Source organism: Myotis daubentonii, chromosome 7 (genome assembly GCF_963259705.1).
Source record: "Myotis daubentonii chromosome 7, mMyoDau2.1, whole genome shotgun sequence".
In the NCBI taxonomy this organism is placed as follows: Eukaryota; Metazoa; Chordata; class Mammalia; order Chiroptera; family Vespertilionidae; genus Myotis; species Myotis daubentonii.
Genome location: NC_081846.1, coordinates 65,206,163 through 65,232,143, shown reverse-complemented (window position 1 = coordinate 65,232,143; position 25,981 = coordinate 65,206,163). Strand labels below are relative to the sequence as shown.

Below are 25,981 nucleotides of genomic sequence, written 5' to 3'. Positions count from 1 at the left end.
AGATCTGGAAACAGCCTAAGTGCCCATCAGTAGATGAATGGATTAGAAAACTGTGGTACATCTACACGATGGAATACTATGCTGCTGTAAAAAGGAAGGAACTCTTACCATTTGCAACGTCATGGATGGAACTGGAGAGCATTATGCTAAGTGAAATAAGCCAGTCAATAAAGGAAAAATACCACATGATCTCACTCATTCGTGGACAATAGAGACCATTATAAACTTTTGAACAATAATAGATACAGAGGCAGAGCTGCCTCAAACAGATTGTCGAGCTGCAGCGGGAAGGCCGGGGAGGGTTGGGGGGCAGGAGGTAGGGGGGTAAGAGATCAACTAAAGGACTTGTATGCATGCATATAAGCATAACCAATGGACCTAAGACACTGGGTGATAGGGGAGGCTAGGGGACTGTCTAGGGCGGGGGGATAAAATGGATACATATGTAATACCCTTTGTAATACTTTAAGCAATAAAAAAAAAAAAAAAAAGATCAACTAAAGGACTTGTATGCATGCATATAAGCATAACCAATGGACATAAGACACTGGGGGATAGGAGAAGCTAGGGGACTGTCTAGGGCGGGGGGATAAAATGGATACATATGTAATACCCTTTGTAATACTTTAAGCAATAAAAAAAAAATAATAATAAAAAAATAAAAATAAAAAAAATAAAATTAAAAAAAGAATATAGCCAAATGGCTAAAAATATTCCTGGAAAAAACTACTCAGTATCATTAGACATCAGGGAAATGCAAATCAAAAAACAATGGCATGCCCTGGCCAGTGTGGCTCAGTTGGTTGGGCATCGTCTTGTACACTGAAAGGGTGTTGGTTGTTTCCTGGTCAGGACACACACCTGCGTTATAGCTCCTGGGTGGGGGACATGCTGGAGGCAGCAGATTGATATTGAGTTTTCACATTGATGTTTCTCTCTCTCCCTCTCTAAAAATCAATCAATTATTCTTAAAAAATAAATAGACAATGACATACTATTATTTAAAAGAATGGCTAAAATTAAAGATATTGACATTAGCAAGGTTTAAAGAAAGTAACAGCCCAGCTGTGTTTGAGTGTCAACCTATGAACCAGGAAGTCACAGATCAATGCCCAGTCACAGCATATGACCAGGTTTCAGGCTCGATCCCATGGGGGGAATGCAGGAGGTGGCCAATCAATGATTCTCTCTCCTCATTGGTGTTTCTACCTCTCTCTCCCTCTCTCTTCCTCTCTGAAATCAATAAAAATATTTTTAATACAGAAAAAAAAAAGAGTTGGAAGGTGAGATAGACCAGCAAGAACACTAGTTCTTTTAATGATACTGTTGAAAGTCATCACAACTCATGGCATTGACATTTCAGCCATGCAGAAAGACCCCGGTGGTCCTGGTTTCTATGTGCTTCATATTTCATGTTATTTGGCCAGAGCCTTAACACTGGCCCACACACTACTCTGAAATTTCAAGAAAATAACTGACTCAGTTAAATAACAATCCCAAGGTAAATGTCTTAATAGGTGACGACCCACTTAAACTCAAGAGTCTGCTCTTCTGTCCAAAGCCACTGAAACCTGATATCCCCCTCACACATCCCCGAGTTCCCAATATGCCTGCCATCTTACAGGTGGCCATAGGTCCACATGAATGGAACTCCTGCTAAAAACGTCTTCAACCAATCAATACCTGCCAACAACGTCAGTCAGGAGGCATCTGTTTAAGCCCCTGAATTGGTCAGCATACGTTATGCACTCATTTCTAGATTTAAACAATATTTGGTTACTATTCTCACCTTATTCTTAAGAGGCAAGGGAAGAGCATGCAAATAGAATCTCCTACTGCACAAAATTAGGGGTGCCTGAAAACATTTTATTAACCAGAATTTGGCTGCATAACTGGGTCTAGCTCACCCTCACCCTTGATAACTGAATCAGAACTATATGGTCTTACCGGGCCAAGGGATGATTGGAACTGTCACCAAAGCTGCCCTTCTCAGAACAAAGAGCACATTGTGAATTTCTGATGGCAATGCAGTGATGTTTGTGGTTGATCCTTTAGTGCAAAGGACAGAGGGGGGAAATAATTTTTTAAACCAAGACAAGGGGAATCTGAAGTGCTGGAAGAGGCAAAGTCTGTTTATCTGGAAGCCTGTCTGTGCCTATGTAGAAGCAACAGTACCCTGCAGTCCCATGGAAGGTTTGAAGTGGTTTGGCCACTCTTGGGCATTAAATGACTAAATGAGATCCTGAAGAGAATCCTCAAGAGGAGGCAAAGGAAGCAAGAGTTAAATGTAACAAGAACATGCAGGTGGCGGAGAACCTGGACAAGGGGGCATTTGTCAGGTCTCTAGTTGACACCCCAATGGACATACTTACAATTCAGTTGTTGAAACATAAAAGGAAAGAAACTTTTTCAGGAGAAAAAACTACCCTGTAGTCTTTCAAAACAGTGTTCTCTCACACCCTTCCTTGGCTATTTTAAACCCATGCCATATGAATACAGACCTACCCTGCCCAGTGAACTCTTAGAATGCTCTCGTTAATACATTCAAAGAAGAGCCTTTACTTCCCCGCCTATGGGGCTCAGTGGTTAGCATCCACCTATGAATCAGGAGGTCACAGTTCAGTTCTTGGTTGGGGCACATGCCTGGGTTGCGGGCTTGATCACTAGTAGGAGGAGTGCAGGAGGCAGCTGATCAATGATTCTCTCTCATCATTGATGTTTCTATGTTTCTCTGAAATCAATAAAAACATTTTAAAAAAACACACACACACCTTTACAAACAAGGTACACTTGTACCTCTGTCCTAATTTGTTGCCTTCATTAAGAGGTATTGGATATTGGCAAATACTTTCCAGAAGTTAAACACTTAGGAAACATAAAGATGCATGAAAGTAGTGTAGGGGCTTTGTATAAAGATTGATTTTGCTTTTTGCATCAAAAAATTATCATTGCTAATTCTTAGGTAAATGTTGGAAATTTTGACTTGAAATAACTTTAAGAAAATATTGTCTTTGTTCATTTTAATTTTTAACGTTTGTTTTTAACAAATCCTTGAGTATCTGATGCACTAGGTTCACAATAGCTTGTTTTATAAGTATTTTAGTCAACTGATAATTATTTTATCTGTACATTATTTTGTATTACCTTGGATTATTAATGCAATTTATAAGCTTGAACCTTTAAATCCAAAGTCAAAAACAATATTTTGATTTATCTATATTTTTGTTCCTTTTAATATTGAAAGCATTTTTTATTGCTGTTGTTATGATTAGAAGCGTTTAATTTAACATCTGTGTGGCATAATGGGAAAAGTATTGAGCTCTGAGTCAAAGCCCTCAAACCTGTGCTCAACTCACTAAGGTCATTAATCAGTCATAGCTTTCTGATCTGTAAGATAAGGTTTTTCTAGTTCTGCAGTGTGTAACTTTGTATACGTCTAAATTAACTGATATGTTTGATCTTGACTTTAGCTTGCTTTTTTGTTGCTGTTAATCCTCACTTGAATATATTTTTTCCCTTGATTTTTAGAGAGAGTGGAAGGGAATAATGGGAAGGGAGAGAGGGAAATAGAGAAACATTGATGTGAGTGAGAGAGATACATTGATTGGTTGCCTCTGGCACATGATCCGCCCAGGCCTGGGGGTCGAACCTGCAATCCAGGTGAGTGCCCTTGACTGGGAATCAAACAAGATCCTGCCACTGCCCCCCCTCCCCCCACCCCCACCCCCGCTCTATCCATTGAACAACGTGGGCCAGAGCTGTTTTTGTGCATGTGTTTTTAAAAAACAATGACCCTAGTAGTTGTATACCAGAAAGAGCAAAGTTCACAGGAAGGAGTAGGGTAGGGGGAGTTAAAAGAGGGGAAAAATTCAAAATGGATTCCAGTAATAAAATACTTAAAAAGATGAAAACTATCCAAGTTTTATTTTATGACATTGAGATTTTTACTTTTTAAGTATTGCTTCAGTAACCATATTTAGTTATATAATTTTCCCCCACACCTGGTGTTTTTCCACCAACATGAGGAAAGGGAATAATGTGATTAATTGAACATCTGGGTTCTGGTTTGTGACTGACTACCCTTAGGAACTATGAATTTTTAAGATTTTTACCTCTGTTTACTGGAGAAGAGATAGCTACTATGTAATTTGAGTAAAGCTAATTGGAATCTGGATCTCCCAGCGTAATTTTGTTTATTCTCTTTTCCTCATGACAAGTTGCACATAAATTACAATTTTTTTAAGACTCAGGAGCACTTGAACTGGGCATCCCCATGCATCCTTTCTGATGTCAGTGCCTAATATATTATAGACCAGTGGTCCTCAACCTTGCTAATGCCATGACCCTTTAATAAAGTTCCTCATGTTGTGGTGACCACCAACCATAAAGTTATTTTCGTTGCTACTTCGTAACTGTAATTTTGCTACTGTTATGAATCATAATGTAAATATCTGATATGCAGGATGTATTTTCATTGTTACAAATTGAACATAATTAAAGCATTGTGATTAATCACAAAAACAATATGTAATTATATATGTGTTTTCCAATGGTCTTAGGTGACCCCTGTGAAAGGGTCATTCGACCCCCAAAGGGGTCGCGACCCACAGGTTAAGAGCCACTGTTATAGACCCTCAATAATACAGGTTGAACGTAAGAGAAAAATCAGCTTGTAATTAAAAAACTCTGAAAGTATAGGAAATGTTGTCTCCATTCTCACTGCATTTTGTGTCTGTGGCCTCTTTATTTTCTTTAATTCCTATTTAGAAGACAGACAACTTTAGGTAAAAAAAATGTTCCTAATAAAAATGGAGTAGTTTTCATAGTAAAAGACATTTAAAATCAGGACTTGCCATTCTCATATCTTATATCACTTTATCCACTTGTGAAACAGTTTTAAATCTGTTTTGCTTACAGTTTGTTGCTATTTTAAATCAGAGAAAATACATATGTAGATGAATATGAATTTTTATGTTAATTTTTTTTAATTCAAAAGTAAAGGTAATTGTTAGCGAGTGAGAAGTATCTGATAGATATTAACAAAAGTAAAAAAAAAAAAATAAGCAATGCATCTGTCTGCCTCTTCATTGGAAGTATACAAGATGAATTTGAAAGCCTTTTTTTCTTGTTTTAAAACTTGATTATAATTTTAAACAACTAGTTTTTTTTATATGAACTGTCTCTTGTGTTATTTTTTTTGTTTTAATAGACTACTTTATTATCTGAACTAAGATGGGAGGGAGGAGCTTGGCCTCTCTGGGTGTTGGTCTTCCTTAGATGGAATTCCAGCTTATTTTTCAAGACAAAGTTATCAGCTTTGCCACTTGGGCCACACTAGCCAGACCTTAAAGCAGTGCTCTTAAGAAGCTTTCCCTGCTCTGGAGGAGGAGCGCCTTCAGAAATTTTTATTCTTAATCATATTTCTCTTGAAATTTTTTTATTGTTTTTGTTTAAAATTTCCTCAGCAGTCAGCTTTGCCACATGTGATTCAGGGGCATTGTAGTGGCACCTTGTACCATTGCTAGGTATTGTGTGCTATGGATGAGCACAATGCTGTTTCTCATTAGGGTCTTAGTGCAGACCATTTATTACTAGATACGTTGTAGTCTACACAGATGACCCTCGTCTTACCCATTGTTTAGAAAGATGCCCATTACTGTATCCTGAGTAGAAGGAAGAAATGCTAAGCCCCACTGCTGTAAACTGCTGTCCTGTGCCTCTGTTTTCAAATTGCGGATATGTACATGGATGATGAGTATATAGAGCTTCTTTGACAAATCATCATATTAATGATGTTTTCTGAACAGTTGTACTTAAATAGTCTAGAGTGCATTCTTGTTTCTTCAGTCAGACAGCTTTCTGGAGCCTGGTAGCAGTATACGCATTTGGTGTTTCCATCTCCTTCATTGTGAATTTTTTAGATTTCTTGGTATGTGAGGTGCACATTCCAAAGATGATAGTGAATGTTGGTAGTGTACTCTCTGGTCACTCCTTTTCTGGTGGCAGATGGCCTTTCCTTTTCCTCTCTCTTTGTAGGAGCCATACTGTGTGGTACCTGGTAGGACAAAAACATCATGAGGCATTATTATTTCCAAATTTGTTTTAAAATATTTGTCCCTTTGGAAGGGAAATTGATTCTTTCTCATCAATAGCACACACTGTCTAAATGTGGTACAAGTCCATTTCAAAATACTAAAATTCAGATGTATCCAATTAAGCTCTTTATCACAGATAACCAAAAGAAGGGTGACATGTAGCCAAATTGCTCCTCTAGATCAGAGGAAAGAAAAAACCCTAAACTGGATATGGCTACATAATTCAAAGAATGTAGGGCAAGCATGTCAAACTCGCAGCCCGAGGGCCACATGTGGCCCACAACGAATATTTTTGTAGCCCAGCCAATATAACGGTATGTAAGAAACATTTTAATAAACATTTTGTAACTTAATTTTTATAATACTCTGTTATACATAATTATTAATAACGAACTACAATGTTCGCTAATGACTGATTACTATAATCGTGGTGCATTCATTTCCTTTACGCACCTTAACGCGCAGGTGCACCATTCCACTAATACTAGCAGCGAATATTTGAGCAGCTGATTGCCACGTCATTAGTCTTGTACTGACTTGTTTGGTGTGCGCAACAGGAAATATTTTGCTTTCGGAAAACAAGAAAAATAGGTTTATTTGTGTTACTCTTAATTTGTGCAGTTATTCAATGTCTGGTAAGTTAAAGTTCAAGAAAGTATTAATTTTTATTAAAATGTTCTATTATTTTATGTTAATGATTACTTATTTATTGCAGCCCTTTGTATTCAGCATGTCTCTATTGAAATAAACCTACGTTTCTATGAAAATTGAAGCTTTTGTTTAAACCTTGTTTATTTGGCCCATGTTAGCCTTTGAGTTTGACATGCTTGATGCAGGGCAGTACTTTGTTGGAAGATGAACAATGTTCTAAGCCCAATGACCACGTGGTATATGAGTTTCCGAGAAAAATTACAAAGTTCTTTTCCAATCCAAGAGTGTTTCCAAGTAAAAGCCAGTACTGTTATATTTAAAATGAGGGACTACAAAGCCTCCAGGACAGGGCTTCATGGTTTCATCTACTGTACTGAGCTCTCTTCCCGATACATTAAGTAAGCCCTTGATAAATTGAATTAGTGTTAGGCCAGGCATTTTGTGATTCACTCTGTAAACTGTACATGTAGTGAGTTAATTTTTAAAGTTAGTCCAGATTCTATCAAACCATTTGCAAGTTCAAGTCTTATCAATTAAAAGCACATTTTCTAGTCCTGCTGGTGTTGCTCAGTGCTTAGTAGATTGACCTCCTATGCACCAGGAGGTCACCCGTTCAATTCCAGGTCAGGGCACATGCCCCGGATTTGGTTTCAGCCTTGGTCTCCAGTGGGGGCATGCAGGAGGCAGCCAGTCAATCATTGTTTTTATCTCTTCTTCTCCATTCCTTTCTCCTTAAAAAATTAATATCATCCTCATAAAAATAACCATTAAAAAATTCACATTGGCTACAAATCAGTATTAAGAAATAAGCCAGAAAAATAGATGTTGTAGCTCTTGGTAGGTTTTAGCCTTGGAGAAACAAAAAGAAGTACTTTTTTGCAATATACCTTACAGTTTTCAGTTAGTCATTATTGGGACTACTTTAAAGTATTTAAACTAAAAACTTGATTTCTGTATACTCTGATCATTAAGAGCATTAATACTAAAAATACCTTTAAAATTGTATTGTGCTTTACTTTCATTTATGCTACATTACAGAATAGTCTTGATCTACTACTAATGGAGTAGTGTTGAGTTATAGCAGCCTACCTTTATTGAGCACTTTTCCTCTATACTGGGCCCTATGATGCACAAGTTATTTAATTTAACCCTGACAAGAATCTTATGAGATAGGTGCATTTATTCATCTTTTTTTATAGCCACAAATCTGTTCTCCACCCCTATAATTTTAAGAATCTATCTATTTATATAAAAACCCTGGATGTAACATCATGACCCGAGGCTTGACCAACCGGAAGAAAGTCAGTCCTGCAGGGGTTGTCTTGGCAATGGCTATGCCCTCCACAAGCTGTTTCCCGGAGCTATTTCCGGCTAGGGCGAGGTTTGAGGCAGGAAACGGCCCTCAGAGCATGGAGGCATATCTTTATAAAGTGTGCCATGCCAGCATGGCCAAGGGTGAACTTGAGTGGGGGCAGCTGAAAGGCTTAGAAAAGACAGACAAGAGGATGAAAGCTGGGTCTCGGTGGGACGCTGCTTCTCTGAGAGACAGCGACCATGCCCACAGCCGTGTCTTTATTTGATAGCAGATGCCATGAGGCAAAGTAAGGGCGTGGTCAAGATGTTTATAACCTTCTCATGGGTTTCAATCCTACTCAGTTACATGCACCTGAACTCTATCAAGCCTACATCACTCAGGCACGTGGGGCCACATGTTCAGACCATAGGTTCAAGCTTACAACTATAGCTGTTGGCTATAATTGTGCTGGGACTTGCACATGGCAATGAGAGGACTGTGCCCTCTCATCAGTCCAAGGCTTGAACCTGTCCAAAACACTGTAGCAGCTCCCCACAATAAAGTTTTAATACATTGTATTAGAGGTTGTGGTGGTACTATTTTACCCACAGCATCTACAGGAATTGCTGCAAATTTACTTCTCGGTGGAAGCACCTTTCATTCCCAATATAAATTACCCATTCCACTAAATGAAACTTCAACTTCTAGACTCGATATAAACAGTGAAGTTGCTAAAACTATTAAAAAGGCCCAACTTCTCATTATTGATGAATGCACCATGGCATCCAGTCATGCTATAAATGCCATAGACAGATTACTAAGAGAAATTATGAGTCTGAATGTTGTATTTGGTGGAAAGTTCTCCTTCTTGGAGGGGATTTTCGACAATGTCTCAGTATTGTACCGCATGCTATGTGATCGGCCATAGTACAAACGAGTTTAAAGTACTGTAATGTTTGGGGATGTTTCAGAAAGTTGTCTCTTACAACAAATATGAGATCACAGGATTCTGCTTATAGTGGATGGTTAGTAAAACTTAGAGATGGCAAACCTGATAGCAGTTGTCATTTAGGAACGGATATTATTGAAATCCCCTGTGAAATGATTTCTAATGAATCTATTATTGAAGCTACCTTTGGAAATACTATATCTGTAGATAATATTAAAAATATATCTAAACGTGCAATTCTTTGTCCAAAAAATGAGTAGCACGTTCAAAAAGTAAATTAAGAAATTTTGGATATACTCAATGGAGATTTTCACACATATTTGAGTAATGATTTCATTGATTCAACAGAAGATGCTGAAAAGGAAAATTTTGCCATCAAATTTCTTAATAGTATTACTCCTTCGGGAATGCCGTGTCATAAATTAAAATTGAAAGTGGGTGCAATCATCATGCTATTGAGAAATATTAATAGTAAATGGGGTCTTTGTAATGGTACCAGATTTATTACCAAAAAATTACAACCTAACATTTTCAAAGCTGAAGTATTAACAAGATCTGCAGAGGGAGAGGTTGTTTTGATTCCAAGAATTGATTTGTCCCCATCTGACACTGGCCTCCCATTTGAATTATTCAACGACAGTTTCTGGTGATGCCAGCATTTGCGATGACTATTAATAAATCACAAAGACAAACTCTAGACAGAGTAGGAATATTCCTACCTGGACCTGCTTTCGCACATGGTCAGTTATTTGTTGCTTTCTCTCGAGTTCGAAGAACTTGTGATGTTAAAGTTCTAAATACTTCATCGCAAGGGAAATTAGTCAAGCACTCTGAAGGTGTTTTCACTCTTAATGTGTTGTACAGGGAGATATTAGAATAAGTTTAATCACTTTATCAGTCATTGTTTGCATAACTGTTGTTTTTATATCATGTTTTTGTTGTTTTCATATCATGTTTTGTTATATCATGCCTCTGTTATATCCTTTTATTACTGTTTATTTATTAATAAATTTATATATTTCATATATATTTTACTAATTTCCTTTCATCTCTCACACTTCTATTATAGAGAAAGGGCAAATAGCAATATTAAAATATTTCCACTAATTATTTCCCTTTTAATGTGCATGAATTTCGTGCACCGGGCTACTAGTACATATATATAAAATCCCTATTATGCAAATAGACCGAACGGCAGAACAACCGGTCACTATGACGTGCACTGACCACGGCGGGCGTTGGCAGCAGCGGGATAGTGGAGCAGATGAGCGGGGGTGCCAGACCAAGGCGGGGCACGCCAGTTGCTGTCATCAGGGCAAGCCTCTGGTGGTTACTAAAAATTCTTTGCTCCTGTGCGCTGCGGTCCCACCCGGCGCTCGCACCCGCTACCAGCGGCGGCTGCTGGCCCCAATCACCCCTCAGGGCTTCTCCACCTCCGCCTGCTCCTGAGGGAAAATTGGGGCAGCAGCTGCCAATTGCACCCACTGACAGCGCTGGCCCACTAGCACCCGCTCCTGGCACTGGCCCCAATTGCTCCGCACCATCAGGAGGTGGGAGCTGGGCTGTCACAGAGGGGATCAGGGGCCTCAGCCGGAGGAGCCAGGCAGGGGCACCGAGGATGGGCCGAGACCTGCCCCTGTGCCCACCACAGCCTCGGGGCTCACAGTTCCTTTCAAGGTGCACAAATCCGTGCACTGGGCCCCTCGTGTTATATAAATAGGATTTTAAAAAAGGATTAAGACCTTTTGATATTGGGTTTTCTTTACTCAGCATAATTCCCTTGAAATTTATCCAAGTTGTTGCATATATCATTAGTTTGATACTATGTATTGCTTAATACAATTCCACAAAATGAATGTACCAGTTCGTTTAATCCTTCACTCATTGAAGGACATTTGGTTTGGTTCCAATTTTTGGCTATTATGAGTAAAGTTGCTATGAACATTCATGTGCATGTTTTTGTGTCAACACAATTTTTTATTTCATAGAAATAATTTTGTGTAAATATATCAATTTATTCTGTTGATGGACAGTTAGTGTTTATCTAATTTTTAGCTCTTGCAAATAATGCAGCAATGAATGACTTTGTCCACATTTATGAAATATAGAATTCTATGGAATATAGACTTAAAAGTGGAATTGCTGGGTCTTACAGAATGTACATGCTTAACTTGACTACATACTGCAGAATTGCTTTCCAAACTCATTCTATCTATGTATATTTTTACCAGTAGTGTATGGGAGTTCTTATTTTTTCATATTTTTGACTTGTTATTGTCAAACTTTATAATTTTTCCCAATCTGATGGATATGTAATGGTATTTGCTGATTTAAATTTGCTTTTCCTCAATTACAAGGATTATACGTTTTTATGTCAATGACCTCTTCTTATTTCTGGGTTCATTTTTCTCTGTTATTTTCTTACTGATTTTTTTAAAAAGGTTGTTTATATATTTTTAAAAACATTTATTATGGAAAATTTTCCAACATGTTCAAAAGTAGAAATAATTGTATAATAAATTTTCATGTACTCATCACTCAACATTGGCAATATTGTTCCTCTACATCTTTACCCCCACTCCTTGATTTTATAACCATTCCAACATCATTTCATCTGGGAAGTTTTAAACATAATCACAGTACCATTCTCACGCCACCACTTTAAAGAAAACAGCATTTAAAAAATATCACAAAATAGTTAGTGTGCACATTTTTTGATTGTCTTAAGTGATCACCCTTTCTCTTTTATCTTATTTAAAAAATAACAGCTGATCATTTTGAATTGGGATCCAGAAAACTTCCATAATTTACAATTGGTTAATCAGTTTCTAAAGATTCTTTTAATTGGGAATTGAACTTTTATCTTGCCTTTTCTATGAACTATATCTCAGGATTTCTACATTTTGAAGAGGTGGATGTTTCTCTTAATAGCATTATTCCAGCTGAATTAAAACAGAAAGGAATGATAAAGTGTCACTATTTTTCAACCCCTAATGAATTAATGGATCAGGTCAGGGATCATTAATGGTTGCCAATATCACAAAAGGAGAGGCAACCAAAAATTATATGCCTCCTGGTGAAGGATGGTTTCTTAGTACTCTCTAAAGGTGATTTTGAAGATGTTTGTTTTGTTTTAGAATCCTTATGAATCCTGGACTTACACATTTTTATTATGTTTCAATTACTGCATTATTATCCTCATTGATACTCATATATACGACTGTCTTTGGTCAATAGGAAAAAATGTTATTCAGGTTAACTTCTGAGTCTTTTTGACATTACCAGACCAAAAAGCAAGAAAACTTAACAGTTATTGGTTCACCTAGTACAGGGGTGTGTAAAAATAGGTTTATAGTTGTAATAAAAAGAAAACAATAATTAATAATACAAGAATAAACTGTTTCATGTACTCACAACTGTAAACCCACATTTGCCAAACCCTGTATTTCCTGGCTCAGATCTGAAAGTATCTATTTATCCATAGAGCTTTTTTTCCTATCAGTGACAAATCATATTTGGAGACTACATTCAGGGCACTGGGTTGGCCATTGTCTCTAAGACTTTTTAGTGGACCTCACTAGGAAATAGGCACTTAAAATTTTTTAAGATAAAATATATCATGAGTTTATATAATATTTCTTACTCTAACACATGATAACAGTGTTTTAATCTTATTCATTTAGAACTTTCTTCCACATCTGTTAGTTCTCAAGGACATCTACCTAATTCCCTGTTTTATCTCACTTTATACCACAGTAGTCTCAGAATTATAATGCCAACACTTACACCAACAATATAATTACTGGAAGCAATTTGAAGGATTTTTGGTTGTTTGGTTGGTTTTTGCTTTTAATCCTTAGAATATTTCCCACCAGAAATATTACTTTATTGTATTTTGAAGGTGCTTGCAATAGAACTCAAATGACAATTGGGTTTATTTGTTCTATTTAATTTTTATTCTTAGGAATTTTGTCCAAGATTTTACTGTTTCATAATTATGTAAAATATTTATATGGTTCTAAAACTACCTATAAAACAAGGCATGGTAAAAGAAGTCTAGTTGCTGTTCCTTGTATGTTTATGTGTCTCCCCCCCACCCCCCCATTCTGTTTCTTCCCTCCTCTTATAGTTAACCATTTCTTAAAATTTTATGGTTTGGGTTATTGTTTTATTTGAAGATTGATAAGTATGCCAATGAAAGGAAAATAGAGGCTAGAAACACACTCATACACACACATATGTGTAAATTTTATATATGACCAAAGAGGCACTACAAATCGGTGGGGAAATGATTGATATATTTGATAAATAGTTCTGGGACAGTGTGGTTATCCATATGGAAAAACATAAAACTAATCCTTATCTAATAAAAGAGAAACATGGTAATTGGCATACGACCGCTACCCTTCCCATTGGCTAATCAGGGGCGATATGCAAATTAACTGTCAGCCAAGATGGCGGCCGGCAGCCAGGAAGCTTAAACTGAACATGAGGCTTGCTTGCTTCAGTGACGGAGGAAACCAACGTTCCCCGCCTGCCTTGCAGGCCTCTCAGCCTGCAGTTTAAGAAACATAGTAACAAATAGAAGCTAAAAAAAAACACCCAGAAACCAGCTTTCAGGGAGCTGGGATGTCAGAGCTGGAGTTGATACGGAGTTTTGATTGTAGAACCGAAACAAACCAGATACCTGCTTTCAGAAGCAGAAGCCTCAGAGCTGGAGCCAGGCTAAAGCTGGCCCAGAATAAAAAAGAAAAAAAAAGAAAAAAAGGAGCAGTTGGGAGCTTCAGTCCCAGCCTGAAAACAGCCCTCAGCCCCTCACCCAGACTGGCCAGGCACCCCAGTGGGGTCCCCCACCCTGAAGGGTGTGTGACCAGCTGCAAACAGCCATCATCCCCTCATCCAGGCTGGCCAGGCACCCCAGTGGGGACCCCCACCCTGATCCAGGACACCCTTCAGGGCAAACCAGCCAGCCCCCACCCATGCACCAGGCCTCTATTCTATATAGTAAAAGGGTAATATGCCTCCCAGCACCGGGATCAGCGGAGCCGCGAGGCCTCCTGGCACCGGGATCAGCGTGACAGGGGGCAGTGCCCAAACCCCCTGATCGCCCTGTGGCTCTGTGTGTGACAGGGGGCGGGGCCACACCTCCCTATCAGCCCTGCTCTGTTCCTGACAGGGGAAGGCGCCCCAACCCCCAGATCGGCCCTGCTCTGTGCCTGATAGGGGAGATCTCCCCAACCCCCTGATCGCCCTGCAGCTCTGTGTGTGACAGGGTGTGGTGCCCCAACCCCCCACCCCCACCCCACAGGCCCTGCTCTGTGTGTGACGGGGTAGAGCCATAACCTCCCCATCGGCCCTGCCCTGAGTGTGAGAGTGGCGGCGCCCCAACCCCCTGATCGGCCCTGCTCTGTGTGTGACGGGGGCGGTGCCCCAACTCCCCTATCAGCCCTACTCTGTGAGTGACGGGGGAGCTCCTCAACCCCTTGATGGGCCCTGCTCTGTGCATGACAGGGTACGGAGCCCCAACCCCCCTGATGGGCCCTGTTCTGTGCGTGACAGGGGGCAATGCCCCAACTCCCCTATCGGCCCTACTCTGTGAGTGACGGGGGAAGCTCCCCAACACCCTGATGGGCCCTGCTCTGTGGGTGACAGGGTGGAGCTCCCCAACCCCCTGATGGGCCCTGCTCTGTGCATGACAGGGGGGAGCTCCCCAACCCCCTGATCGACCCTGCTCTGTGCATGACGGGGGAGCTCCCCAACCCCCTGATTGGCCCTGCTCTGTGCGTGACAGGGGGCAGTGCCCCAACCCCCGGATTGGCCCTGCTCTGTGCGTGACAGGGGGTGGCGCCACAATCTCCCCATGGACCCTGCCTTGAGTGTGACGGGTCGGTGCCCCGACCCCCCAATCGGCCCTACCCTGAGCGTGACTGAGGGTGGCATCGCAACCTCCCAATCTGCCCTGCTCTGTTCATGATAGGGGGCGGCGCCCCAACTCCCCAATCGGCCCTGCTCTGAGCCCGACCAGGGGCTGCACCTAGGGATTAGGCCTGCCCTCTGCCACCCAGGAGCAGGCCTTAGCCAGCAGGTCGTTATCTCCCAAGGGGTCCCAGACTGCAAGAGGGCACAGGCCGTGCTGAGGGGCCCTCTCCTTCCCCCCCGAGTGCACAAATTTTTGTGCACCGGGCCTCTAGTATATAAATATTAAAAGACAGTGTTAACATGTTTAGGGGGGAAAATGCGAGGATAACTTTATGACCTAAAGTTACAGGTTTTTTTAAGGTAAAGAGCAGAAACCATAAAGGAAAGATTGCATTATAGTAAAACTTTAAATTTCTATACCACAAAAGAAACAACAACAACAAAAAGGAGAAATAATTGCACTCCTTTCAGGCAAGTTGGAGTAAAAGGAAAACAGCATGGACTTCTGGATCCAACAGACTTGGATTCAAATTCTATCTGTGTGAGCTGATGCAAAGTAATTAAACCACCTCTAAAATCTCAGTTTTGTTGTATGCAAAAGGAAGATACAGGTACCATGCCTTCAGTGCTCCGTGAGGGTTAGAGAAAATGTATATAAAGCATACATTTAAGATAGTAGGAATTGCATCAGTGTTTTAAGCATTGTTCTGAGTACTTGTAATTTACAGTACTTTCAAGCAACAAGTGAATTAGGGTTTTATTAAGCTACTTAACACTAACTGGAAATGTTTAGGGCTACAAACAGATCAAAGGAAAAACAAACTTCTGCTTAAAACCTTGAAATAAAACTGTATTGACCCTCGTGGAAACATTTTTTTGCAAGGAGTAAAGTGTTTTAAACAGTCACTTTTGATTGTAAGTTTGGTGAGCGCTCATATAACTAAAGCAGAAAAGGTGGCATTAGTATAAGGATTGATTATTAATGCCTGTAAACTGGAATTGGAAATTTTTTACTATTTTTCTCCTAGTTTCTGTTACTTCACAGCTTTGGTCTTGGATAGTATTGTAAGTGGAATCCTTCCACCTTGTTGCTCCCATCATTAACATTATTCTTCTCTCTCTCTCTCTCTCTCTCTCTCTCTCTCTCTCTCTCTCTCTCTCTCTCTCTCATTTTAAAAAGTACATATTTTTAAAATCAAAGTGATGCATATATCATTAGATTTAGTTGAAAATTTTTTCTTCTAAAAAGGACAGTCTGTTCCCCATTCTGAGATTCAACTAACTTCAAATCTTTTACTTGTTTTTTTGTGGGATTTTTTGGTATTTATCTTCATATTTCTAAATAATAGGCTTATATAAGTCTTTTCAAACTTTTAAAAAATAAATTATCTTTTGACTTCTGGCTATTTAAAATTTACTTCTCTTCTCGGTATACCTTCCATGTCTCATATTTTGGCTATAGTTACATTATTAAATTATTAGCCAATGTTTGCAATATTATCATTCTGCAAATACTAACATCTGAAACAGCATTATCATTCTGCAGATATCAACAGTTTAACAATGATTACATGTCCTTTCTTGTTTAGGTTTTATTTCAAAAGAGACGACTTTCGTATCTTTATATCTGCTTCTTCTTGTATGTACCTTTGATTAAGTCACCACAAATTCTCCCACAGAAGTGTATAACTCTCGTAATATGTTCAAACAGTCAGATAATCTGTCAGTTTTATTTCTTCCGTGGAAATTATTTTTTCTGAAACCATTCATTATGCTGCTATATTCTGGACTGGTTGCTTTTAGGCTTAATGCTTGGTTATCATCCATTATCTTGGGAATTTCTTTGCTTTTCTCATGTGTTCATTTCCCCATTTCCTAGATTCCATGCTTTCTTCCTTTTGGATTTACTCCATTCTAATGGAGCAGACCTTCTAATAGCTTTCTAAGAAAGGGTGAGTGGAAGGTAAAATTTTTTGAGGCCATGCATGTCTGAAATTATCTTTATTCTAGCCTCATACTTTATTGATAGTTTAGCTGGGTAGAAGGTTTTGGGTTGAAAACCTTTATCCTTCATAATTTTGAAAATTGATTGTGCTGTTGCTATTGAGAAATCTGCTGTTCTTTACTTTTTGCTGTTATAGTTTTAAATTTTAATTTTTTGATGTCTGAGTGTTTATTTTATATAGTATCCTGTTTCTGCTCTTTATATTTTTCATATTCATGTATACACACACACACACACACACACACACACACACACATATATATGTGTGTGTGTGTGTGTGTGTGTGTGTGTGTGTGTGTGTGTATGAGGAAGGGAGAAGGATAGAGAGATAGAAACATCCATCAGCTGTCCTTTCTGAAATATGTGGATTACTTGACTGTCCATATTTGAGTAAGGTCATTTATCTAATGTTTTATGGGGAATTGGTCAGTTTTCCCAAAAAAAGAATTCAGTTTCATTCCTGGGTAGCTGACTTTTTGTATTTATAACTGAGTTGGGGGTGGGAATGAGATAGTGGAATGGCAGTGATGGGAGAGTTCATGGTTAACCTGTAGACTTTCACTTAATCTTCTTTGGTATGGAGCCAGTACCTTCCTTCAGCATGCCTTGTACTCCAGAGTCCACTGGCTTTCTGGATTAACCTTTTCAAATGAAGCCTTTAGTCTTCTATCATTATTAATAAAAATGGGGTTGAAATTCCTCAACAGACAATCTAATGTTTACCCCTGAATTAGATAAACTTGCCTCACCACTGGCTGGTCACTGGCAGAGAAGATCTCCAAATACAGGGGCAGAATCAGCCCCATAGTAGAGGGTCAACTCACAACTATAAACCTACTTTTGCCCCTCCCTGTATCTATAATAATAAAAGCATAATATGCTAATTAGGCGAGACATCCCTCTGGACGACCTTCTGGACAAAGCTGAGGCTACAAGGGAAGCCCGGGTCCCGGGTGCCAGAGGGTAGCCGGTGCCGGCAGCCCGGAGAAGGAAGGCCTACTCTTGCACAAATTTCGTGCATTGGGCCTCTAGTATCCAAATAAAATGCAATCTAAAGGACTTTGAAAGGTCCTTTTAACTAGAAGTAATATCTCTGAACACAGCAGGCTATGCTCACTTCCCTACCTATACAGAAGCAGTTGCTCCCCTGTAACCAAGTTTCCCTGGACCGCGGTAGCCATCCTTTGAAACTTACTGATCTACTTTCCCTCCCACTTCCTTTTTCTTTCTCATAGTGATCATGCACACTCTAGTTCTCTCATTTTTCTTTAATTGTTTACTGTTCAATTAACTGTACCACAGGAAGTCTTCTACACATACACACATGCCCTTATTGTCCTTAACTTTGTTCATATCTTGATTCTGTTGATCAACTACATCAAGAAATGTTCAACCTCCCATGTACCTCCTTCCCCTCTTTATAGGGGGAGGGAATAGAGAATGTCTTACTTTTTTTGCTTGGTTGACTGGCTTGTGAAACTAACTCAGTATTTGTAAGATTTCTTTTTTAATAGGAAAAATCTTTCTGGATTTCAAAAAATAAGGTAAAAAATAATTTACAGAATATGTTCTGCTTGTAGTTTAAGAGATCACTTATCTATATATATGCCGGGAATGACCAGCAGATCCTGAATGATGGATGAATGATTACTCTGACACATGTTTCTGTAAAAGAGAGGGCTAAGGCACTATTTGGCTGTTGCCGCCAAGTAGCCCTGTTCACCTGCCTCTTTTGGCTTTTATTGTTCTGACAGCTTGAACTAAAATTAATCTCTAGATACAATCAGCAGGGTAAGTATCCTTGAGAAAGTATATGCTTCTACAAGGTCAGGCCTTTAAAGACTAAACTTAGAGATTCTAGCAAAACACCCCGGGGGGTCGGACTTGTTTGGAAAAATCAAGGTAGGAACTGCCGCCTTTGGCAAGGTCCCCTCAGAGGCCCCCAGCCTTTCAGAGAATCCTTCTTACAGACATTCCAACCAAGCCCCGTGCTTCCCCACATCTATATGTATAAAAGCTAAGGGACCGGCCGACCTGTAGCTATGACACACACTGACCACCAGGGGGCAGACACTCAACACAGGAGTGGAAGCCACAGGCATGGAAACATGGAACCGACTGATGAATCTCAGAGGGAAGGGGGGAGGGGAGAGGGCAGGAAGAGATTAATCAAAGATCTTATATGCATACTAGAGGCCCGGTGCACAGATTCGTGCACCGGGCCTCTAGTATCTACACTAATAAAAGAGAAAAATGGTAATTGGTGTACGACGATACCCTTTTCATTGGCTAATCAGGGCTATATGCAAATTAACTGCCAACTAAGATTGGCAGTTAACTGCCAACTAAGATTGGCAGTTAATTTGCATATGTAGGCACAATGCAGGGAGGCGAAAGGGAAAGCAGGAAGAAGCCCCCCGCCACTGACAGTGATCAGAAACCCAGGGGGGAGCTAAGAGCTGGGGGGCAGGGCAAAGGCGGCCCTGGGGCCACCTTTGCCCTGCCCCCCAGCCATGATCGGAGAATCAGGCGCCTTTGCCGCCCTGGCCAGTGATAGCAGGAAGTAGGGGTGGAGCCAGCGATGGGAGCTGGGCACGGTCGAAGCTGGCAGTCCCGGGAGCTAGGGGCCCCTTGCCTGGGCCTAAAGCGAAGCCCACGATCGCGGGGCCGCTGCAGCTGCGGGTCCCTGCTGCCCGAGCCGGATGCCTCAGCCAGAGGTGTTAGGCCTGGGCAGGGGCGGAGCCTGCAACCGCGGGGAGCTGGGGGTCCCCTGCCCAGGCCTGACACCTCTGCCAGAGGCCTCAGGCCTGGCCAAGGGGCCGATCCGGTGATTGGTGATCGGAGGGTGATGAGGGTCAACTCCTCTGGCCGAGGCATCAGGCCTGGGCAGGGGGCTGAGCCGGGGATTGGGGGGATATGATGGTCCCCTTGCCCAGGCCTGAAGCCTGAGTCAGAGGCGTCAGGCTTGGGTGGGGGGTGGAGCAAGCGATCAGAGGGAGATGGGGGTCCCCTGCCCAGGCATGATTCCTGGGCCAGATCCTGCGATTGGAGGGTGATGGGGGTCAACGCCTGAGGGCTCCCAGTATGTGAGAGGGGGCAGGCTGGGCTGAGGGACACTCCCCCCCACACACACCCAATGCACGAATTTCGTGCACCAGGCCCCTAGTATATATATATATATATATATATATATATATGTATATATATATATATATATAAAAGCCTAAGTGACCATCCAACCATTTGACCATCCGACCAGTAGCTATGATGTGCAATGACCAGGGGGAAGCTACTCAATGCAGGTGCTGCCAAGCTGCAGTGACTTGGCATCTGCGGTTCTCGGGTGATGCACCCGGAACCAGAGAGGAGGGAGCCTGATTCCAGGGTGTTTCACCCGAGAACCGCCCTCCTGCAATCCGGGACCCCTCAGGGGATGTTGGAGAGCCAGTTTGGGCCCGATCCCCACAGGCCAGGCCGAGGGACCCCACCGGTGCACGAATCTGTGCATCGAGCCTCTAGTATATTTACATTTAAGAAATAACAGTTTTTAATTCTCACCTGGAGGACATGTTTTGTTTTTTTTTAATTGATTTTAGAGAGAGGAAGAAGTGGGTAGACATAGAGAAAGAGAGAGAGAGAGTCCCGCAGTGCTCCTACTGGGCATTGAACCCATAACTTTTAGGGTACAGACAATGCTCCAACCAACTGAGCCCTACCAGCCAGTAAAGTAATCACTATTTTTAAAGAATTTGGTGTTTGTTTGTTTGTTTGGCCTGCTAGAGGGGATAATCAATGTAATCTGTGGTAAAAAGAGGTGCAGATGGAACTGTGTAGGTGTTTGGAAGCAATAAAATACCTGAATCTGTAATCAAGTTCTAAGTTTTTGGATGACAAGATAAATGTAGGTAGCATCAGAAAACTTACAGTGCTAGTGCAAGTCTTTGCCCTGGTCTGATTTAACATACTGTAAGACCTGTCAATTCTCACTATTAATTTTTCTGTTTCCCAGTTTTTCTTGCCCCTTCCCCTGCCTTGGAAGCTAGGGTACTGCCTTTTGTAGAATAGCATTAAGAACGTAGAACCAGAGGTGATAGGTGGAGGAACAAGGGATGAATACGATTAGTAGGTGCGTAAAGGGGGAGAAATGGGAGATAATCTGTAATACTATCAACAATAAAAAATACATTAAAAAAATAAGACATTGACTTTAAGTATTTAAAAGACTCTTGAAAAAAATTGAATAAAGTCACATACATTAAAATGTTTTAAAATTTGAAAAAAAAAGAAAGGTTGGTAGGTATGTAAAAGATGGGCATACAAAATGCATAGATAGCCATGACCTTGAACTTTCGAAAACCTGTGTTTAACTTAGAAACTCAGTATACTGGCTTAACTCTGCTCAACATTTTTAAAACCCTGTCTTCCTCTAAAATGTCTTCTAGTCGTGATAAATCAAAGAACTTACATGCTTATATGCATAGCCCATGGGCACAGGCAATAGGGTAGGGAAGACCTGGGGGGAGGGGGGAAGGAGGCAAAATGGGAGGTATCTGTAATACTATCAATAATAAAAAATATATTTTATAAATAAACAAAATGTCTTCTAGTCATATCAGACCCCTGGTTTTATTATTTGTTAGTCTGTGGACTAAAAGCAGATCAGACTCACTATGTGAATTTACAAATACAACATCACTTTAAAGATAGAATAGTACTTTTTAGTGATCTACATAGTTTAGGGGTCCACATAATCTGTCATTGAATTTGATGCAGATTGGATTTTTTATTTGTTTTTTTCTTATATACAATATTTACAGGCACACACAAACCCACAGACATCACAGAATGCCCTGCATAAAATAAAAACCACCGAAGCAGACCAATGTCTCCTGTCCCTGGTTTGGGGACGGCCTTTCCCCAGAGCCTCAGCATTCTCCCCATGGACTATTTGGGGAATGTATTTCTTAGGCCTAGAATTTTTGTTTCCCATCCTCGGAAAGTTCATGCTCAACCTCCCATATTGGGAGATGTGTCGCACTCCCTGAAATCTGCTTTGTCCCTCTCTGGCCATTTCTCTTGAGGGAGAACGGGAGTGCAGATCAGAACTCCGCACTCACTTGATGTCCCAGACCTTTCCCAGTGACATACACCCAACCTCCGGGGATGTCCGGACCATCAGGGCACTGCTGACTTCTCCCTGAAGGTTTTGCACCTTGGCCTGTGCATAGTTACCTGGTTGCCGCGGTTCTCTTTCCCGGGCCCTTCCCGTGTTGCCGATTAACTTTTGGTCTGGAGTCTGTTGCCAGCTTGGAGTGCCATAGGTTTCCCTCTCCCAGAGGCCACCATAATGAAATGGTGGAGTGCACCGCCCCTAGAGAGGGAGTCCAGATGACTCTCTCAAGGGGCGAAATCCCAGACGAGCCCCCAAATAGTTAGAAATGCTCAACAAGAATGAGACAAACACTCAAAAATGGCTCAGCAAGGCCAATTTACTTCTGGGCACAAGGATGCAGTTGCCGGCTGAAAAGCATGGGCAAAGCGCCTGGAGTGGATTTTTTAAAGCATACTTGTGAATTATTGCTAATCATATAATAAGCAGTATATCAAGATAAAGAAGAAAATTTTATTTTCAGGACTATTTTAAATGAATCATATTTACAAAATAATTTGTATCATTTCAAGAATAGTTATAACTTCTCTCATTAACTTTATTTTGTACTATGTGATACAAGTTAAATACAATAACATTTTTATAGATTTTCGAATGTAAGACTCATTCAGAGATAAAATATTACCAACGATATAGGGTCGTTGTGATAATTTATTCTATATAAAGCACTTTGAACACTGCTAGGCCCATATTAAGTGCTATATAAGGTTAGAAGTGTTAAGTAGCATATATTTTTATTGTTTTTTATAAAGTGGTACAGTTTTACTAAACAACCATAGTTCAGATATAATCAGTTATTTTTGCCTTTAAATAGTTTATGTCCATCAGTACTATCTATTGTTGAGTGGGTGATTTTACTAAAATTTCATAAATATACACATCTGTTCCTGTTACTGTGTTATAAACTAACTTTAAGAATGCTATGCTGAATCTGAGAATGCCAGGAATTTCCACACAGTATGAATATGGGGCATTCATTTATACATTAATACGTAGATAATCCTATATAATAAAAGCCTAATAAGCAAATAGACCAAACAGCAGAGTGACCGGTCACTATGAGACACACTGACCACCAGGGGGCAGGAGCTGCCCACGGGCCCCAACCGGTGGCAGCAGCAGGGAGCAGGGCTGGTGAGTTGGCGGCGCCTGGCCAGCAAGGCGGGTGCCAGCAGGGGCCCCCCAATCGCCCTGCTGGTTACCCCACAGATCGGCCCTGATCTTTGGCCAGACCTAGGGACCCTACCCGTGCATGAATTCCGTGCACCAGGCCTCTAGTCTTTAAATAACCTATTGGTGATTGGTTTCTCTTTCATTGCCTGGCACTGACTCTTGATATGTGATTTCAACACACACTTTGTGGCACTTTAGGGGGTTTTTTCTTTATATTTTAAAAATTAATACATACACATGCGTAAAATCCTTTATTTTTACATCTTAAAGCGCTTTACATTTAAAATAAAGGGGACAGTATAAAAGGAACAAAGAGAAATTTAAAATTATCTCCCCTTTCCTTGAACTCCTACTTAAAATTCTGTTACCAATTGGGGTTACCAGTTCTTCTTGTCAATGCAGAAACGATTTTAAGGTTAATGAAAATGAAAATGAAAGTAAAGCCAAATGGGGTTTAGAGGAGCAGGCCAGTCAAGAGAGACAATGGCCCCAAACTCCTGGGTTATATGGTTTAAAAGAGAAATATTCTGGGTGGAGACTTTCATTTGCATTCATGGATGACTGCTAGGAACGTTTACATGACTATATTTCTTCTGTGCATCTTACCCATAATGCATACAGAAAACCCCAGGGCAGAGTGTGGGTTAATGTCAAAACCACAATGCAGATTTATTATAATTAGTCCAGAACCCTAGTAAGGTCGCCTTGAGGTCATGTTGTTTTCCTCTGAGCTTATGCCAAGAACTGGCTGGTTCCCATCCTGGCCATTGGTGGTCTGCTGGCTGCTGGGCCACCAATAGAGAGGCAGTCTGAAGGCAATGTGGTCTGACTCCTGTTTGGGACCCCAGGGCAGGCCCCACCCCAGCAGCTCATGTCTAACTTCCTACCTAACAATTCCACTTCTACAGGAGAACTACTACCAGTATCCTGTAAAAATATTCTGTGCAACCCTGGCTGGTTTGGCTCAGTTGGTTGGAGTATTTGTTCCTTACACCTAAAAGTTTTGGGTTCAATTCCTGGGCCAGGGCACATACCTATATTGCAGGTTTTATCCCTGGTTGGGATAAAACAAGCAATGGACTAGAGAAATAAATGATGGTTTGTACATAAACTGAAGCCCTGACATTAAGTGATAGTGACATATGAAATGAAACCAATCTTTATGAGAATTAAGTAAAAAAAAGTGAAGGTACAGTCCTAGCCGGTGTAGCTCAGTTCATTGGGCATACGATATTCTCTCTCACATCAGTGTTTCTCTTTCCCTTCCCCTCTTGCTAAAATCAATAAGCATATCCTTGGGTGGAGATGCAAAATAATAAAAATAACAAAATATTCTGTGCCTTTATAAGATTATACACACTCATACACTCCTTCCTCTTTTAAAAACATAGCTTAGTACATTATACAATATTCTGTACCTTAAGCCCCCTTCCCCCCTAGTATTTTTATTGAGTTTTAGAGAAAGAGAAACATCAATATGAGGAGACATTGATCCCCGCACCGGGATTGAGTCCAAAACCTGGGCATGTGCCTTGACTAGAAATCAAGCCAGCAAGCTTTTGGTCTAAGGACAATGCCCAATGAACTGAGCTACACCAGCTAGGCCTGTACCTTCACTTTTTTTTACTTAATGCTCATAAACATTGGTTTCATTTCATACGTCATTATCACTTAATGTCAGGGCTTCAGTTTATGTACAAACCATCATTTATTTCTCTAGTCCATTGCTTGTTTTATATTTTTTACTTCTCATAGTGTCACATCTAAAACTCTTATTTCTATGTCTTTGTCTCTGTGTAAGTTTATCAGATAAATTCCTGCAATAGAAACTAAATGTAAATATCAATTTATAATTTCCTTGTCACAGTGTTTGAGAAGGCGTCCTTCCCCCATTCGTTCCAAAGTAGTTTATCACCAAGTCTTGGGTTGTAGTCTGTCTAATGAGTAAAATATACTACTGTTACTGTATTTGTGCTTATTTAGTCGGGTTTATGATTTCTGAGCTTTTACCTTCTGAGTTTTTACAACATTTTTTTCCTTTGCATTTTCTTATAATATTTTTATGTGTTTTATTTTTTACTATAAAATTTGATGAATATATCATTTGTTGGTATGACTGGCAGGAATCAAACTTAATTTTTTAAAAATATATTTTTATTGATTTTAGAGAGGAAGGGAGAGGGAAAGAGAAATTATGAGAGAGAATCATCGATGCTGCCTCCTGCACGCCCCCCACTGTGGATCAAGCCCACTACCCAGGCATGTGCCCTGACCAGGAATTGAAGTGTGACCTCCTGGTTCAGTAGACACTCAACCATTGAGCCACACTGCCTGGCCAAACTTAATTTTTTAAAGATCATTAGTCTATTGTGCCAGCTCCTCCCTTTTAAATAATCGGTTTTGTCCTTAATGATTTTAAATGCCATTTTCATTATATTTTGTATTTGAGTTTATTTCTGTATTCTTAATTTTGTTTCATAACTTCTCATTGGGCTACTAAATTAACATGTTGATAAATATGTATCATTTTTGCTATTGCTTTGAGTAAACTTTAAAACATATATGAATTAAAATTTTATATTTTCATTGTTTCCTTTGTCTTTGAGGCCAGTTTATAGATGTCTGCTCATGAGCTTGTCTTTGGTCAATGCTTTATAGTTTAAGAGTATTCTGTTGGTCATATGTAAACAATTTCTCCTGAATTTGAACACTTTTTCTTTTCTTT

At 40.3% G+C, this 25,981-nt stretch overlaps 1 protein-coding gene across 4 annotated transcripts in view; it reads left to right on the top strand.

The window, feature by feature from the left end:
- EPC2 (enhancer of polycomb homolog 2) overlaps positions 1–25,981 on the top strand; it is a 127,121-nt gene that overhangs the window by 61,511 nt on the left and 39,629 nt on the right. The gene's annotated exons all lie outside the window — the stretch shown is intronic.